General features: G+C 43.0%; 1 protein-coding gene across 1 annotated transcript in view; it reads left to right on the forward strand.

Annotated features, from left to right (window-relative positions):
- The first annotated feature begins 5792 nt into the window (after nucleotides 1-5792).
- LOC143290082 (contactin-like) overlaps nucleotides 5793-20712 on the forward strand; it is a 90836-nt gene continuing 75916 nt past the window's right edge. The window contains exon 1 of the mRNA XM_076599372.1: nucleotides 5793-6206. The gene's annotated coding sequence lies outside the window, so the exon portion shown is untranslated. The remainder of the gene's footprint in view (nucleotides 6207-20712) is intronic.

Raw genomic sequence — 20712 nt, forward strand, 5'->3', positions numbered from 1 at the left:
TCTGCACAAATAGTTAGCATTACATGTGTTTGTAAATGTGTGTGTGTGTGTGTGTGTGCAACTTTGTTTGAATGTGTGTTTGTTGGGTTTTGTTTTTTGTTGTTGTTTTCTGTTCTGTTATGTTTCAGTTTGTTCGATGTCAGTCTTTCACCGGGCGTTAACTGGTCTTCTTTTTAATATGAAAATATATTGATTTGCGTAGGAGCTAGATTGAGCATGAATGATGTGAATCTATGTTGAGCAGTTACCGTATGGTGAGTGTAAATGGGAACTAATTCATCGCATGTGAAGCCATGTTATTGACACTGCCACGAGTATGGTGGCCTTCAATGGGAACTAACTCATGGAATCCTATTCTTGAGCAAGGTAAAGCAGAGTTAGTTCTCTTTACTCTTTGCACAGTGTCCACACAAGAACATCACGGCGGATGGTGACACTTTTCAACACAACGAGAAAAAAAAAAACATGTTGGAGAATCTGCCACATTTCTTCCTTAATGCTCGGCCGACCACGAAGACCATGCCAGAGCTTTCATGACAAATCTAATTGACGAAAAACAATTTAAACCATTGCACACAAAACAGGACAGGCTGAAGTTTTGACTAATTTTCACTTTATTGATGCAAAGCCACGGACCACAGCACGCAGAGTCGCACACTATACACATGGTATTTGTCCTCTTTCAGAACACACACATCGCGTACAATCGTTATTATAATCAATAACTGTGACATGTGGTGTTACTTTCTTTTTGTTCATTCACTTAACTATTTTTCTTTCTTCTTCTTCTCTCCCTCTCCCCCTCTCACCCCGTTTTAAGGGTGGGGTTTTTTTTTTTCAAACTTCTCTTACGTACAGTACTGGCGTCTTTTAAACATTGGCTCCTGGTATGATAGTGCCACGGTGCCTGCAGCAGTCAGCTGTTCTGTAGACTGGTTGTTCAGCTCATCACGAGCTTGTCTCATAGCTGTCTATGAAGCAGTTTGCTGCTTCCTTCCCTGAGACTGTCTCCTGGTCTTTTTGATACAGCAATTACAACTATCAAGACGGGCGCAATAGCCGAGTGGTTAAAGCGTTAGACATTCAATCTGAGGGTCCCGGGTTCGAATCTCGGTGACGGCGCCTGGTGGGTAAAGGGTGGAGATTTTTCCGATCTCCCAGGTCAACATATGTGCAGACCTGCTAGTGCCTGAACTGCCTGCGTGTGTATACGGCGAGCAGAAGATCAAATACGTACGTTAAAGATCCTGTAATCCATGTCAGCGTTCGGTGGATTATGGAAACAATGGGGTAAAAACGGTCGTGCACGTAAAAGCCCCCACGTGTACACAGGAGTGAAGGTGGGAGCTGCAGCCCACGAACGAAGAAGAAGAGAATTATCAAACGATGGGGTCGCAGGAAGCCAACACTCATACAATGCTATTCTCGCAAAAAAATAAAATAAAATAAAATTAAAATTAAAAAAAAAACAGCACACTCCAACTTTCACAGTTTTCTTTTGCTGCAAGTAGCATCAATTCCAGAAAAAATCTCAAAGACACACCTGAGTAATCTCTCTCTCTCTCTCTGTCGCTCTATCTGTCTCTCTCTCTCCTTCTCTCTGTGTCTCTGTCTCTGTCTCTGTCTGTCTCTCTGTCTCTGTCTCTCTGTCTTGTCTCTCTGTCTCTGTCTCTCTGCCTTTCTGTGTGTGTGTGTGTGTGTGTGTGTCTCTCTCTGTGTGTCTCTGTCTCTCTCTGTCTCCTATCTGCCTCTCTGTCTCTGTCTCTCTGTCTATCTCTCTCTGTCTCTGTCTCTCTCTTTCTCTGTCTCTCTGTCTATCTCTCTCTCTGTCTCTGTATCTCTCTCTGTCTTTCTGTCTCTGTCTGTCTGTCTCTCTGTCTCTCTGTCTCTGTTTCTCTGTATTTCTCTCTGTCTGTCTGTCTCTGTCTCTCTATGTGTGTGTCTCTGTCTCTCTGTCTTCTCTCTGTCTCCTCTCTATCTCTCTCTCTGTCTCTCTCTCTCTTCCTTCCTCTCTCCTCCCCTCCCTCACTCCCTCTCCCTCTTCGCCACCCTCTCACTTTCCCAGGCTTAGAGACATCATGCAAGTCAGCACTGGACACAACGGGGAAGGGGGGGGGGGGCGTGAGGGGGGGGGGGCGTGGGGCTGGGGGAGCGCACGGGGGGCTTTGTTAACGGGCCAATACCGGATTACACTGTGCAACCTGGTCATATTACTCTGTGGATTGGTAGCTATGGTCTTTGCTGGAGAGAGAGAGAGAGAGAAGCGGTGATATTGCTATTACACGTGTTAAGCATCGCTATGGCTTAGTGAGAATATACATTGTAATAACAGGAAAGGTGGTGATTATGATAATGATATAATGTGCATTTTTGCGCCTTGTCTATATTGTAGCTCTAATGCTAAAACAAAAAAAGAGAAAAACAACAAAAAACAAAAAGCAAACTAACACTGACACATTATACATTGATGCACGCACACACATACAAAGAAACGCATGCATGCACCACACACACACACACACACACACACACACACACACACACACACACACACACTTAGATGGAGAAAATTTATCGTTATTTACTTTCAACACGATTTCTTCAAGGAAGCAACACACAAACAACCAGCATGGTAGAGGGTGAAACAGTCGGAGAGAAGAATTATTCACTGGCCAGTATCAGTATCAGTATCAGTACCAGTATCAGTACCAGTACCAGTATCAGTATTAGTAGCTCAAGGAGGCGTCAGTGCGTTCGGTCAAATCCATATACGCTACACCACATCTGAAAGGTTAAAGGGCCACAAGACTTTACGACCATACAGGAAAGAAAAGCACCACCCGATCTCATTTACACCGACAAGTTTTTTTTTCCTGGCATTCTTATTCTCTTTCAGTCATTTGGCTTCTGCTGTAATCTATTTCTCATTACAGTGAAGTGTTGGCCTAGAGGTAACGCGTCCGCCTAGGAAGCGAGAGAATCTGAGCGCGCTGGTTCGAATCACGGCTCAGCCGCCGATATTTTCTCCCCCTCCGCTAGACCTTGAGTGGTGGTCTGGACGCTAGTCATTCGGATGAGACGATAAACCGAGGTCCCGTGTGCAGCATGCACTTAGTGCACGTAAAAGAGCCCACGGCAACAAAGGGGTGTTCCTGGCAAAATTATGTAGAAAAATCCACTTGGATAGGAAAAACAAATAAAACTGCAGGCAGGAAAAAATACACACACAAAAAAAAAAGGGGTGGTGCTGTTGTGTAGCAACGCACTCTCCCTGGGGAGAGCAGCTCTCCCTGGGGAGAGCAGCCCGAATTTCACACAGAGAAATCTGTTGTTCTCTTCTTCCTCTCTTCTTCTCCTCCCCCTCCTCCTCCTTATCCCCCTCCGGGAGGGGGGAGGGGTACATATACACACACGGCACTCTCACACTAAAACACACATCGTCACATTCACACACGCACGCACGCACGCACACACGTACTCAACCCCCACCCCCTACCCCTCCTCACACACACACACACACACACACACACACACACACACACACTGTCTCTCTCTGTCTCTCAGTGTCTCATTGTCCCCTACCCCCCACCCCACCCCCCCTCTCTCTCTCTCAACCTCTCACTCTCACTCACATACACACAAACACAGACACACAAATACAAACACACACACCACCAACACCACCCAGTGCTGTATTCCAGTTAATATACAAAAGACAAAGGCGTAAAAACTGTACACAGCAAATATCGAAACAACCAGGAGAAGAATAAACAAGAGAGAAGAAATATAAGAAGTAAAAAAAAAAGTCTTCTCGCGTGCTAAGAGAGAAGGTCAATATGGTTTGACAACACACTGACGGCACACGCACGCAACTCTCGCGTGCGCAGTACGGGTTTTTCTCCAACTGTCGTCTGCCATCAGAGTTTTTGCCGGCCTCAACGAATCATACAGACGTTGTGTGCGTTTGGGTTTTTTTCCGTCCACTGGTTGTTTGTTTGGAAAATCAGTCGAGTGTGCTTAATTTTGAGGAGAGATGTAAGTTGTTTGTTTTTATTGTTTGCTTCTGATTGTTAGGGGCAAAGTGTCATAACTTTTTCTTTTCATTTCTGTTTTATTGTATTATATTTTTTTGGGTGTGTGTGTGTGTGTGTGTGTGTGTGTGTGTGTGTGTGTTTTCTCTTTTTTTCGAATGATAATCAACCTTCTGAATCTTTTCTTTTATCTTTTTTATCTTTTCTTTTTCAACATTGTGTTGTCTGCAGTTTAATTGAACGCTTTATTGTCTGCATTTGACTAAAGTCAATCATATTCATAGTGATTGTTATCGAATAATAAAGCTACCAAATATTTGTAAGAATATCATACCGTATGCATTTTGACTAATGTCACGAAGTATTTTTCTTTCTTTTTTTTATAGTTACTATCTTAGCAGCATTTGTATTCGGTTTTATTTCTCCCAGTTATTGATTGGCCTACTTAGCAATTACTTGTGTTTTATCTTTAAAACTTAGGTTTTCTGCCAAACTAAAACTTTGAAATTTTATTTGCATCTGCTCAAAATTGATTCTCATTAGTATCTTCAAACGCCTTTGGGTAAAAACACGTTCATTTAATGGTGCGTTTCATTTTATTCTGATTGAAAATTAATCAATTTGTGTGCTTTATTTTCATTGTTAGGCCTTCGTAAGTAGACTTTTTCATGGTATTGATGTTGTTTTGCGAGTGTTTTGTTCGGTCACGTATTGTTTGTTTAACTGATATGTATCAGATGCCTGCACACACACACACACACACACACACACACACACACACACACACACACACACACACACACACACACACACCACACACACACACACCACACACACACACACACACACACACACACACACACGGAGTTGGAGAAAACGGGGAAATGAAGAGAATGAAACAGGGCGGCAAACTTTATGGTTCTGACGGATGCTTTGAAGAGACTACTGATGCAGTACGCCTGTTTGCTTTTTACAATTCAATGCCAGGAAATAGATAAGCTTACTGGTGTTTCTGGGCTTTTCTAAATCATTTTCCAAATAACTTTCTTGAATTGAACTTGGGCTTCACTTGGTAATTGTCCATGTTATAAACAAACGGACTAAGATTTATACAGTCATAATAAAAATTAATGTGTTTCCCAGTGTTTGTTTCGTAAGGCAGATAACGTTTGCTTGTATTCTGATGCCATACGCCAAATATCATATATGTTTCATCCAGCTTAGTACGTTTATTACATGTTCTGAAACTTTTTGAAAACGTAAAAAAAATGTATGTTGGGGCCATAAAAAATTTTTTCGTTCATCATATTGTTTTCAAATTAACACGAGTTGACTTGCACCGTATGACAAGTACAAAGCTTAGATGTTCAACCGATTCAAGACAGTTAAAAAAATAAAATTAATCAAAAAAAAAGTAGATAATTAAAGAGAAGAGAAGCGGGGGAAGAAATGGGGACAGGGGAGTTAAGGTAGGAAATAAGACATGTCTGTTTGTAGCTTTCTTATTTATTAAACCATTCACGAATTTTCCGGTTCTTAGTAATCATCATCATCACGAACACTGCTGCCCACGTCAAAAATAACCAGCCAGCATAACATTCACACCATCCCCTTCCAAATTAACACTCACGCTTTCCATTTATAGACCAGTTCCTGTTTATAAATAGCCTAACTTTGAAAGACGTCGACGAAACAAGCACGTACATTAAAGAATAAAACTGAAGGGAACTTTCTGTGTAGGCGGACAGAACCGAACGAGCACCAGAAGACAGAACGTGGTCTGATGTGACACTGACGACCTGACCTCTGGCTCCGTCTCAGCTGGAGTGAAACGTGTTCCGGATTCTCGTTGGCGGATTTCAACTTTATCTCGTACTTTCGGTTCATTGATGGATTAGCCCTGACCTGGCCTTACTGCTGTTGGCTGGGGTATGATGCAACATGGTCTCGCCCTCGTGAAGGGTTTTCACGTTACGTCACAGGGATGCAAGAAAAAACAAAACATGGAGTGATGGTTTTAACAACTTCCACAACATCAGGCTGTATATATATTCTGCCCCATTTCGATGATGTACACTTATGGGGAGCTGAGGTCTTGAAGAAGTAGCTGTATTCCTTGTTCAGAGACCGAGCGGGAAAAAACTTCAAGGACAAAGCGAGCGTGGGGAAGTTAAGGTAAGTTTCTGTCTGCGTTCTTTTGTTTCTGTTTGTATGTCTCCTTCCGCCCGCCCCCTATCTCTCTCTCTCTCTCTCTCTCTCTCTCTCTCTCTCTCTTCCGCGCGCGCGGGCTTTGATTGTGCGGAAATAAAGAGAGATTGTGAAAATTATTTATGTAATCTTGTATCAGTTTTGTTCAGTTTTATTGATGAATATATTTTCGTTCCACCCAGTTTCACACTGTTTAGGGGGGAAACGAAGTCCCATACTAGCGGATGCTAAAGGAGAGAGAGAGAGAGAGAGAGGGAGATAGATAGAGATAGAGAGACAGACAGACAGATAGACAGAGACACAGAGAGAGAGAGGGGGGAGATAGAGAGACAGAGAGACAGACAGAGACACACAGAGAGAGGGGAGAGATAGAGAGACAGAGAGAGAGAGAGACAGACAGAGACACAGAAAGAGAGGGGGGAGATAGAGAGACAGAGATAGAGAGACAGACAGACAAAGACACAGAGAGAGAGGGGGGAGATAGAGAGACAGACAGAGACACACAGAGAGAGGGGAGAGATAGAGAGACAGAGAGAGAGACAGACAGACAGAGACACAGAGAGAGAGGGGGGAGATAGAGAGACAGAGATAGAGAGACAGACAGACAGAGACACAGAGAGAGAGGGGGGAGATAGAGAGACAGACAGACAGAGAGAGAGAGGGGGGAGATAGAGAGACAGAGAGAGACAGACAGACAGAGAGAGAGAGGGGGGAGATAGAGAGACAGAGAAAGATGAATGACGGTGAGGAAACCAACAGAAGGAAACGAAAGCTACATAACCATGTCCTAATCTCAAACTAAACTGGAACCCCATGTCACCAGCGATATCATCATGTCCTTCGTCTCACGAAATAAAACAGGGTTTCTAACAGAGTGAAGGACTACTTGGAAACTTGCACAGTTTTCGCACTGGAGGCGTGGTGATACAATGCTGAATTTCTGACAGTTATCTATGCATGCAGCTATCATAAAGAGCATCGTAGTTGATCTATACATTAATTTATTTGTTTCCAGCGGGCCGGGGAGAGGGGGTGGGGTAGGGGGGAATTGGGGGTGTGGGGGGGTGGGGGGAATCCGATTTGCGTGTATAAAACCGGGAAACAAAATTGATTTCAAACATCAAATATGTCTGGAGCGGTGGCCAAGTTGTAATACGTCTGACTCGGAAGCGACTAAACCCGGGCTCGAGTCCAATAATTGTTCTATTATTTCTAATCGATGCATAGTTTTTTTGGTATTCGGTTCAGTTATTTTCTTCTTGGCACTTTGCTGCAAGCATTTACAGTTGACTGCGGATACGTCGATGCCCTGGGCCCCAGTGAAACCAGTCGACTTGTGCAATTGTCGACGTATCCACACCTCGGATGAGTCGACCTTTTCTTGGAGAAGGTCGACTTGGCCCAGGTATGTAAAGTTAACCTTTTTAATAAAACAGTAAGACTATCAACAACAACAACAAAAAAACACCAAAAACAAACAAACAAAGCAAAAACAAAACGGGTCGGGATCTTCACTGCCCGCTCTGCTAGACCTTGACTGGTGGTCTCGGTGCCAGTCCTTCAGGTGAGATGATAAACCGAGGACCCGTGAGCAGTGTGCAGTGAGCATCAGGCATAAACGAACCCTTGGCAGCAAAAGTTGTCCTTGGCAAAAACTTGAAGGAAAAGACACAATTACAATACACGTGCAGACAAATCTCTCTCTCTCTCTCTCTCTCTCTCTCTCTCTCTCTCTCTCTCTCTCTCTCTCTGTGGATATATCGATATACAAAAAGTATAGATGAATATAACACATTTATTATTGAATGCACGCATGCGTGCGTGTGCGTGTGAAGTTCAAAAACATGATCATGCAAATTAAATGACGTGTGTTCGCAAGTATGTTTTGTTATTGTAGCCCACTTGTCTCAAGGGCGTTTTTACACTGAATCGACCCCGGCCGCCCCCACTCCCCAAGGAAAAAAAAAGAGAACTCTCTCTCTCTCTCTCTCTCTCTCTCTCTCTCTCTCTCTCTCTCTCTCTCTCACTCTCGTTTCTCAGGGAATATATCCATAACTTTCGTGGAGACCAGATGCCGAATACTGAAGAATTTATCCTAACGGCGTGTGCAAATTTACTTACCTGTTGTGATTATCTTTTGTATCTGTGTCGCTATCCTTGATTCTGCCTATCTGTCTGTTTCTGTCTGTCTGTCTATCTGTCTGTCTGTCTGTCTCTCTCTCTCTCTCTCTCTCTCTCTCTCTCTACACACACACACACACACACACACACACCTATGTTTTTTTTTTTCTGACTGCAAGTGCAGTTGTTTTCCTATGAAAAATAGTTGTTTTTGTTTTTGTTTCTTTATTTTCACTGAATTTTTCAAGGGACAACCTCTTTGTTGTTGTTGTGTGTGTGTGTCTGTATTTCTATGTCACTTTCTCTGTCGTTTTCTCGGTATCTCTCTCTCTCTCTCTCTCTCTCTCTCTCTCTCTCTCTCACACACACACACACACACACACACACACACATTTCTCAGGGGTCTGTTCTAGGCCCTTTACTATTCTCAAAAAATATAAACGACGTGCCGCTCCATATGAAATCCGTCTGTGAACGTTTTGTGGATGATACAACAATCCACACTTCTCATACTGACAGTGACGCTCTTGCAAAAGACTAAAAAGAACGTACTGATGACCTCGTTAGATAGACCGAACTAAACCACATGTCTCTTCACCCACACACAAAAAATGCATGTTAATCACAACCAGACAAAAGAGGCAAAACACTGCATATAATTTTGTTTTCATTCAACTTAAAGGTAAACCTATTGAACAGGTCAGTGATCATAAAGTACTGGGAATCATAATCGACAACAATCTCACTTGGAATCCTCACATAAATTCCCTTTGCAAAATGACAGCCAGAAAACTCATCAGTTATCCAAAATCAAACATTTCCTTGACCTTCACACACGGAAATTATTTTTTTCAAACACATATCCAGACTACAATAGATTATGCATCAACACTATGGGACTCTGCAAGAGCGTACACCACGAAGCCATTACTGAATCTTTATAAACGGGAGCTCAAGCTGGTACTCCTTGAAAAGAATTCCCTTTAGACCAAGACTATAAACAAGCGAATATTCACCCACTGCTCCGTAGATTAGTGCACAACAAAGGAATCACAATGCACAAGATTGTGACAGGAAACGCACCGCCAACATTAATAAACAGAATTTTATCAAGGACCCCCACCCCCCCACCCCCCATCCCCAGCCCCCCAAAGTCCATATCCCAATCCCAAGAACTGACTTGTTCAAATCTAGTCTGGTTTACTCAGGCGCCACCCTATGGAACTCACTCCCTGAAACAATTAAACAACACCATTGTCCAACCACCTTCAAAAAACGTTACCTTTCCCACCTTATGCCATAATGTGTAACGTTAATCGCCCGTTTCATTGATGCTGTTTGTCACATGTGTACAGTTGACTGAGAACCTCCCTCACCCTCCGTCCCCATTCTGGTCTATGGTGTGGTGTGTGTGTTTGTTTCTTTCATTTTGTTCATTTTTTCCTATGCATTTTACTAACACCATGCTTGTGCCTCTGTGTCTGTGTGTGTTTGTGTGTTTGTGTGTGTGTTTTGTTTCTTTTTAAACTAATTGTTTAAATGTTCCCCCACTTATGTATTTCTGCTAACACCATGTTTTATTTTATTTAGTATTGTGTAGTGTAGACCTTAGTCTTAAAAGCAATGGCAACCAAAGGAATTGAACAACGCCACCTCTTCCTGCTATACCAATCACTCGTCCTCAGTGTGATCGACTACGGACTTGGGCTAACAACACCGTCTCAAAGCAACCTCCTAAAATTAGAAAGAGTACAAAATGAAGCTATGAGGCTGATCCTTGGAACAACAAAAGACACGCCCACAGAAACCATGCGATACCTGCTTGACCTTCCTTCAGTGCAGGCCAGAAACAAGTTAGAACAGGTCAAGACCTACTTCAAAGCATTAGAAAACCCTCAAAACCCACTGCATGACGCAGTCAAAGAACCAAAAGGCAGCCGTCTAGGACGAGGAAGATCATGGATGGGGCAAGCAGAAGACACAATCCAGCTAGTATGCGGACTACAAGGCCTGAAAGAAACAAAAGAATGGGAGAAAACCCCCGAAAACCTCAACCATCTATTCAACACAGTCATTTCACCCACTCTAGGAAGACATTGTCGGGAATGGCCAGAGGGCAAAACTGATGCGGAAGTGAAGCTACTTATAGAAGAAAACAGTAAAGAAGAGGACATCATCATATACACAGATGGCTCAGTCACCAAAGACCAGTCTGGCTGGGGATTCACTGCGAAACAAAATGGAAAAACAATTTGGGAAGAGAATGCTGCCTACAAAGTCACAACCTCCAGCCTAACGATGGAAGTTGAAGCTGTGACACATGCCCTCCAGTGCCTATCGTCCATCCATACGCCCGGAAACCAACATGCCATGATTCTAACCGACTCAATGAACCTCATACAGAAAATTGAAAACGGAATGGGAAGCCCAGAGTGGCATAACGCAATGCGCAACTTTCAGATTAAAAAACTCACATGGTCATACTGCCCGGGACATGCAGGTGTTAAAGGAAATGAGCGAGCTGACAGACTTGCTGGTAACGCAACACCAACGAGCGGCCTACATCTAGGAAAATCGGAAATCCTCAGAAAAGTCAAAGAATACCAAAAAGAACAGGTACAAGGCCATCACACCATCGATCGCCTCAAAGAAATAGAAGCAGAGAGAGGGAGCGGCCGCAAGTCTAACATGAAAGGTAGAGCACGATGCTTTGCAAATCAAACAAATATCGGCATCATTTCCAAACCAACATTGCGCAAATTTCTTCAAAACGGAACAGAGTCTCTGTGGGCCTTTCCAAATACAATAAACTGAGCAACACACTAGACGCCACGTTCTTGGCATCAGAGATCTTTTCCCATCCCTCTTGCGGCCAGTCAGTGGCAGCCTCTGTGCGTGTGTGTATGTGTGTGTTTGTGTGTATGTGTGGGTCTGTGCTTTTGAGTGCGTTTGTGAATGCGCGAGAGTGAAAGTGTACACAAGTGTCAGGAGAGATATGTGTACGTGTGTGTGTGTGTGTGTGTGTGTGTGTGTGTGAGGGGAGGTGGGAGTGCGGGGGGAGGTGGGATAGAGGATGAGGTATGTGAGTGTATGCATGCCTACACTGTGGGAGCAACAGGATATTGGAACGTATATATATATATATATATATATATATATATATATATATATATATATATATATATATCTTTGTATGTACGTGTGTGGGGTTGGGGGTGGGAGATATGGGCGTATGTGTGTGTGCTTGTACAAGTAAGTGTTCATCTCTGTGAGTATGTGTTTGTGTGTGTGTGTGCCGTGGAAGCTGCGATACGTAGACTAGAAATGAGTGTGTGGAGGAGGGAGTAGAGGAGGTGCAAGGTAATGTGTGTGTGTGTGTGTGTGTGTGTTGGAGCTCATGTACGTTTATATGTATTTGACTGTGCTTTCATATGTGCTTGTACAAGTAAGTGTTCATCTCTGTGAGTGTGTGTTTGTGTGTGTGTGTGTGTGTGTGTCGTGGAAGCTGCGATACTCAGACTAGAAATGAGTGTGTGGAGGAGGGGGGTAGAGGAGGTGCAAGGTATTGTGTGTGTGTGTGTGTGTGTGTGTGTTGGAGCTCATGTACGTTTATATGTATTTGACTGTGCTTTCATATCTGTGAAACTGCATGTTTGGTGCATTTCTGTTATGCATGTGTGGGTGTATGTGTGAATGTGTGTCTTCATGTTTTACATTTATTCGCTTATTTATCACCATTGTTGTCTTATTTATTTATCTATTTATATTTTATTATCATCATTTTATTAGTATTACTAATATTATTACTACTACCTTTTTCTATATTATAATTATTATTTATTTATTTATCTATTTATTTATGCAAGCTTATCTATTATTTATTCCCCCGTTTGTTTGTTTTTTGTTGTTGTTTTTTTGTTTTGTTTTTTTGTTGTTGTTTTTTTTTTTGTCAAGGCCTGACTAAGCGCGTTGGGTTACGCTGCTGGTCAGGCATCTGCTTGGCTTGGCAGATGTGGTGTAGCGTATATGGTTTTGTCCGAACGCAGTGACGCCTCCTTGAGCTACTGAAACTGAAACTGAAACTGTAGACCTTATTCAGGGCGGGGACTGGATGTAAAAAAAAAACCGCACACCAGTGATTATCTATTATCCTCGAAATAAAAAATTCTGTCTTGTCTTGTCTTGTCTCTCTCTCTCTCTCTCTCTCTCCCCCCCACACACCACCCCCCTCTCTCTCTTTCTCTCAAAGTTTACAGTCTGGAAATACGGTTAAATCCGGAATAGATTGCAATCTATGAATGTTATGAGTGCAAATATTTTTGTTCTCTATGTTCAGTCCACATTTGATGTTAACAAAGTATTTCCAGATAAACTGAATTTGTTAAAGTTTGCCACGGTCACACACACACACACACACACACACACACACACACACACACACACACACACACACACGTGCGCGCGGACACACAGACACATAGAAAACCTATTTTAAAAAAAAGCGTTATTACATAGACTCCCTTTGTTTACACTCGTGAACCAAAAAACAACAACATTGATTCTTCTTTGTACAGCCATAGGTCGTAGTGACCGAGGACATGGGACAAAGTTAGATACGGGTAACAGGCATTGGGTGTCAAGGGTCGAGGTCGGTCACAATGTTGAAAGTCTGCCACCCGGTAACCGTGTGTCGAGTTTCATGTTGTTTACATCTCAAGTCTCCAGTGGTGTACGTTTACGTTTGGATAAATTTAAATCTGTTTTTTTTGTGGTACGTTTATTTTGTTCACAAATCTTAGTTTACATTATTTGATTTCATTCCTTGATTTAAGTTTGTTGAGTATACAGCTGTTCAGTCCTTTTAGTCCTCTGTCTGCCCCCCCCCACCCCCCACCCCGCCCCCCAACCCCACCCCGCCTCTGTCTCTCTCTCTCTCTCTCTCTCTCTCAGTGGCTATCCTTTCGTCAGATGGTGAATATTTTCGTTCCCCAAATGTATTATAGAGGCATATTACATCAGAAGGAAAAGATTAACCTCAAGATAGCATCAACGTGATAGAAACAAAATGTGGAACAAATGCAAGGTAACTCAAGGTGGATACAACCGAAATAAGGTTAAACTACACAGCTGGATGGTAACATGTCCGTATTGTCAATCAGTTGACTGTCATACATGAGTAGTATGGAATATCTGTTGATAGAGCGCGTTTGAATGTGTAAGTCTTCATGTGTTTATGAATATGTACTTCAGTTGCTTGTTGTTTCCTTTTACTTTTGTTTGTTTGTATTTGTTTTGTTTTGTTTGTTGTTGTTGTTTTTTTCGCCGTTGGCATAAGCTAAATTATCCCTTTCGACTCTGCAGCTGTAAAACGGCGTTTGCCGATTTAAAAAAAAAATGTTGTTCCCTCTCTCAGTCTCTCTCCCTGTGGTGACTTCAGCTGGTAAAGTACAATAAACAGGTGCTGACAAAACGTCCGACCCGTACTGTCAATTCCTTGTATCGGAATCCTCGCCAGAACCCGGACAGACTGACAGTCGTCATGACAGTGTGACATCAAGCGTTCCCACCTTTGTGGGGCGTTGGTTTGACAGTCAGTGTTAATAAAACAAAATTACAATGAAACATGTCTTTGTTACTGAGTGTACAGGGGTCAGGAGAAATGGCCTAGAGGTAACGCGTCCGCCTAGGAAGCGAGAGAATTTGAGCGCGCTGGTTCGAATCACGGCTCAGCCGCCGATATTTTCTCCCCTTCCACTAAACCTTGAGTGGTGGTCTGGACGCTAGTCATTCGGATGAGACGATAAACCGAGGTCCCGTTGCAGCATGCACTTAGCGCACGTAAAAGAACCCACGGCAACAAAGGGGTTGTTCCTGGCAAAATTCTGTAGGAAAATCCACTTAGATAGGAAAAACAAATAAAAGTGCACGCAGGAAAAAATACAAAAAAATGGGTGGCGCTGTAGTATAGCGACGCGCTCTCCCTGGGGAGAGCAGCCTGAATTTCACACAGAGAAATCTGTTGTGATAAAAAGAAATACAAATACAAATATCAGGGGAGGAAAGTACAATGAAACATGTCTTTGTTACTGAGTGGACAGGGGTCAGGAGAAATATCAGGGGAGGAAAGTACAATGAAACATGTCTTTGTTACTGAGTGGACAGGGGTCAGGAGAAATATCAGGGGAGGAAAGTACACAGAAGGTACAACCATAAATCAGAAATCATGCATGCACAAATGCATATAAGCAGAAGCATAATTATATACACAAGTGCTTGTGCATACACTTCACGTGGAAAGAAAGTCTACCCTGGCCGACTTTGGGACACTGAAGTGATGCAGACTGCAGGGCGGTGCTGTGGGTGATTTCCCTTCCGTCTCATTTGTACCTGGAAACCTGTTTCCGCGTGGAACTGAACCCTGGCCTTGACCCCATTGGGAAGTCTGACACAACGTAGGGCCAAACTTTTTCTTTTTTTTTTCTCTGCTGGCACTGCCTCTGTCCGCGGCTTCCTGTTCTCCATCGAGAACATCGGATTAATCGACGTTGAAATTGACCTGCAGTTGTGGTTAACGGTGAAAGGTCTTAAAAGATTCACAATGAAATATTCTCTGCAGTTATAGTGAACAGTTATTTTGACGAATGGCCCCGGTTTCACTCTGTAATCTCTCTCTCTCTCTGTCTCCCTCCTCCATTACTTTACTCCTTAGGTGATGTTCACTTTCCAGTGTGTCATTATTGTTGCTACTATGTTAGTATTAGTATTATCATTAATTTTTTCATTGTTGTTGTTGTCAGTGGTAGTTGCGGTAATAGTAGTTTGTGTTTTTTGTGTTTTTTGTTGTTGTTGTTTTTCTTGTTTAGTTTTGTCTTGCACTTCAACCTTCTTTTCATTGTCAAATAATGTGTGTATTTTCGCCATTGCGTTTGTGTATTGTTTGTTACATATGAACGAGCACGATATAAGCTCATGCTTGTTGTTGCTCAAGTCTTCTTAATTGAGCGCTGTATTGCACCTTGTTTCTTGATATCACAAATGTTTAAACCAAAGGTGCCCCTACCCTTTAGCAGCCATAGGGGCAGTGGATTCACATCCAGTGTCTTGGGGCTCGGCATTGCAAGTTGGAACCCAATCGTCTCCGCTGTTTTAGACTTCCCTAACCGAAGTCAGGTACTCACACATTGGAGGAGGGAGAAAAATGGAAGTAAAATGCTGTTCCCAAGGGCACAACACCATGCCGAAACGGGACCTGAAACCGTGATCAGTGGATCAGTTGTCCACAGCCTAACCCACTGTGTCGCAGCGCCTCCCGGGCAATGAATGTTGAACATGTGTACATGAAGAGGGTACCGCTGTAAAAAGTCAAATATCATTACTGAAATTCTGGAAAACGAACATTTGAAAGAGCGAACAGGCAAATTATGTGAGAAAGTGAAATGTTCTCACAAAAAGAACAGAATCGTTCACGGTTTACAAAGACTGGTGTATGTCATATATAACGAAAGTCATATTTCACACGTCATTTTCACATTACGTCATTCATCCTTAAAAAAAAAGAAGTCTACAGACAGAGAAAAAGAGCGTTTATGAAGACGTGACAGTGTCTTGCTGGAGAGAAGGATGAAAGATTTTTTTTTACTGACCCTGTCAATATTATATCGGGAACACATAAATCTTTGATACCACCCTGTGTAAATATTCCCCAGCACTCCCCGCACTGAAGTTGTCACGTGCAAGTGCAACTGAAGCACTGTACGTGTCGTGTCGCAGCGTGTGACTGTGTGCAGTTGTGCCAACGCTGCTTTGCGTGTTGTCAGCTCGGTAACCCCGAGGCAGTCACAAGTTCATTTAAAACACATCAGTGCATTATGCATGATAATCGTGTTCGGCTATGGCTATCAGAACAGCAGTGAGGCTAACGGCTGTTCCGACTATCAAGGTTTGAATTGTATTTTACCGGAGAGTGTGATAAAGTGGGAAGAACAGAAGAACAGAATCCTTCACGGTTTACAAAGACACTTTTTTCATCAGCTTACTGATGTTGGTCGTTAAGTGTGATAATAATTATGGATACTTATATAGCACACTGTCCAGAAATCTGCTCTAGGTGCTTTACAAAAACGCTTTTGTTAACATAAAACATTATATCTATGTTACACACCAGAATGTGACTACACACACACACACACACACACACACACGCACACACACACACACTGCATACATACATTTTAACATACATGTGTATCTAACAGCTACCCTAACACATACGCACACAGAGGCAGGCACAAACTTACATAAACACGCACACACAATACACATTCATATACATGCATGTAGTTATGTACACATACATATGTATACACACATAGTCAAGCACAGCTAACGCAAAGGAAGTGGACCTGCCACAATTGAACTTATTGCTGAGGGAAAAGGTGAGTTTTGAGACGAGATTTAAAAGATGCGAGGGAATCAGAATAACGGAGGAGAGTGTAAGAAGAAGAGTGTCTTGCCCAAGTTACGTCCCCACTCTCTCGGCCAAGAGGGCTTTACGAAAGCAGGCGTTGGTAGATCCTCACACATTGGCCAGCCATGTCCCCAGGCTGCAGCACCAAGAGGCTGTGAAATCTTGCCTGTTGCTTTGAGACTCTGCTTTGTGAACCTTTGAAAACAGAAATCAAAACAAGAGAGGCAAGGCCTTCAAGACTCACTTGTGATAAATTAAGTCCCCTAGCATTAATTACAGAGTAATTTCCCTTTTTTACTATCTGCACCAAAAACGTTTGCAAAATAAATAAAAATTCCATGCTTAGCAAAAGAAGTTCCTGTTTGAACAAAAAATGATAATAATGACTCCTCTTGTTGTTGTGTCAGAATAAGAGGTCAAAGTGCCAAGTTTTGAGAATACAAAAAATATAAATATAACAGTAAATGCAGTTTGCATATAATTAGGCTTCTTTTCTTATTTTTTTGTGCCCATCCCAGAGGTGCAATATTGTTTTAAACAAGATGACTGGAAAGAACTGAATTTTTCCTATTTTTATGCCAAATTTGGTGTCAACTGACAAAGTATTTGCAGAGAAAATGTCAATGTTAAAGTTTACCACGGACACACAGACACACAGACACACGGACACACACACACACACACACACACACACACACACACACACACACACACAGACAACCGAACACCGGGTTAAAACATAGACTCACTTTGTTTACACAAGTGAGTCAATGAAGCAGTTCAAATTAGAATAGCATAGAATATAGAATATGTCTTTATTACCAAGTGTACCGGGGTTACAAGGAATATTGGGGGGGGGGGGGGATAGCACTTTACAAGATACGAACATAAATCGAAAATCATACACAAAACAAAATAAAGAATGCATGCATGATAGATATGTTTTGAAAAGCTTAAGGCGCGTTCTTATTAACTGTTTCCTGTTCAGAAAGGGACAAGGTCTGCACTGAATAAGCTGTTCAATTTTCCTTCTCTCTCTCTCTCTCTCTCTCTCTCTCTCTCTCTCTCTCTCTCTCTCTCTCTCTCTTCCTGCTTGCTCGCTCCTCCCCCTTATCTCAGCACGTATATTGCGGTATGAAATTACTGTGGTGGGAGGTTTCAGCCAGTAGTTTTCATTGGTGACAAGCGTTGAAAGAATGGCTAACAATGTGCTGCTGCCCTGAGGTAAAGGTATTTCACGCATGAAAATTAACATCTTCTTCTTTTTTAAACTTGTTTTATTCAATACAAATATATAGTAGTTGAAATTTCGTCAACCGATAAAACGACAAATCACTTATTAGCTGATATTGGCATTCGTTATCTAAAGCTGGGAACACACACACACACACACACAGAGAGAGAGAGAGAGAGAGAGAGAGAGAGAGTAATATTAAGAATAATGGTAATGATTATTAATATTATCATTACCATCATTGATTACTCTGATAAATTTCTAAATGTTCGAATCAAAAGTCCAGACGGCCTCATCCACAGGTCTGTGAAACAAGCACTGCCTTTTACTTGATGGCCAGCACTTCGGATGGCGTCACGGCATGTGTGCTCACGCGCCTGGCCGTGGGAGCCTGTTTTTTGTTGTTTTTTTACAGTGTATTTTTTACTTCTTTTTTTTTTTCTTGCTGTAGGTTTGTTTTTGTTGGGGGATTTTTTTGGGGTTTTTTTTTGGGGGGGGGGGGGGGTGCGGGGGGGGGGGGGGGGGGGGGTTGGTTTTGTTTTTATCCCTTCTTTTAAGACACGATGCACGAACAGCATTTTGGTGAGTGCGTGCGCGCACGTGTGTGTACATCAATGTGTGGGAGAGATGGTGGGCGTATAAAGAAAATGATATCGTGTTGACGCACACACCCTCCCACAATCCACAGTCCACCCTTTGTCCCCAGCGTGTGATGGCTGTGGCCGTGTCCTTCAGCTGGGGGCACGGAGTAAAGAAGGCGATAAAAACTAGCGGGAGTGGTGACCCCCATGGTGCACAGTTCTCGTCGCTACACGCTAAGCCCCCCCTCCACACTGGTACAGTCACACCAGCTTTCAGTTTCAATTTCTCAAGGACGCGCCACTGCGTTCGGACAAATCCATATACGCTACACCACACATGACCAGCAGCAGGCCTTGTTTACACACAGCTGGTACCGCGTCACCCGCCTGAGTGCAGAAAGCCTAACTTTACAGTTATTCAGGAATCTGTAATTATTTCTGGCTGCAAGTTAAGATAACGGCAGTTGGAGGATAACGGCACCACACGTCCGTGTCCACAACGCATCGTCACCCTCGGTGCCCGCCAGATGAACGTTGGCTACGTCAGCTGAGGTCATCACTCATGCCGCACAGACATGCTGTCTAACCGTGAATGGAACAGGTTCACCAAGCTTTCCCGTGGAGACTGGAAGCACCCTTCCACTGTGAGGCGTCTTTCAGTCACACAGGGAACCACCTTTCAGTCTCAAGGCGTCTGACATGTCTTCAGTCAGAAGACGAAACTTGATACCAGTCACGCTGTGACCTTCTGTTTACGTTTGGGTCTCGTTCTATGGAAGTATTGTAGGTATTTGGGGAAGGTTTTTGAATACCGCCCCCCTATCCCCTCCCCCTCCCCTATTGTCCCATCCACCTCCCTCTCCTCCCCACACCCTGTCACAATCTTCAGTTCTACCCATGTTCCCACTAGGGTCTTTGTCTTCTTGCACTTTTAGTTTCATGACGGTGGAAGAAGTGTGTGTCTGCATGTCTTTTTATATACTGTATATTCTGTTGTTGAATTTACAAACTTCACACACACACACACACACACACACACACACACACACGCAGAGAGAGAGAGAGAGACAGTCTATCACTTTATCGCATGGTTTCTGAAAGCATGAAAACAGTTTAAATTCTTTAAAGATTCAACAACAAAACGGTTTTTTTTGTTGTTGTTGGTTTTTTTAAACCGTACAAAGAAAATGTAGCGGTGTTGCGTGAGTTACAGAAATGACATAGACGGTTAAAACAATAGGATATTTTAAATAGCAACCACATAATCCGATAATCATGATACTTTTTGACTGGGGGTGGGGAAAGGGCATGGGAGGGTGGAAAAGAACACCCAGGTACATAGTGTGCTACGTCTGCTGAGCTGGTTTGAGCTCTGTTAAAAGAACAGGCTTTGCACGCCTCGAAGACTCCCGTCGGACACCTCCCCTTTGGTTTGGGGTTACCGCTAACGGGTACCAACCGTCGTGACGCAGCTGTCGTTGCGCGGTTTAAACTGTCATCTCCAGACACTGCGTCATGTGTGTCCTTGGCGGGGGGTGGAGGGGAGGGGGTGACAGAGAAAAAAGATACAGGAAAAAAAGAGAGACAATGACAATGTTTTATTGTTAATTCAGCAGCGAGGCCCCTTCCGACAACGGAGTGCTGCAAACAGTCGTGAACACACACACACACACACACACACACACACACACACACACACACACACACACACACACGTATCTCTTACCACAACTTCACCCTTTCGCTTCACCAAACACAAACACAAACATGCATGTACCCGCAAGCACACACACACACACACACACACACACACACATGCCCGGGACCCTCAGATTAATGAAAATCCAACGCTTTAACCACGTGGCTACTGCGCCTGTCAAGTTTTAAGGCGTCACGACGTGCGGACTGATCGATGTATACCACGCCACATCTGTTTTTGAATGGTGAATAAACAAATAAACATACGAATGGATAAATAAATGAAACAAAGAATGAATGAAAAGATAAACAAATTTCGCTGTGGCAAAAAGAAATGAAAGAAAAACAAATAAGAAGCAGATGTGTGACCAA

Source organism: Babylonia areolata, chromosome 15 (assembly GCF_041734735.1).
Source record: "Babylonia areolata isolate BAREFJ2019XMU chromosome 15, ASM4173473v1, whole genome shotgun sequence".
NCBI lineage: Eukaryota > Metazoa > Mollusca > Gastropoda > Neogastropoda > Buccinidae > Babylonia > Babylonia areolata.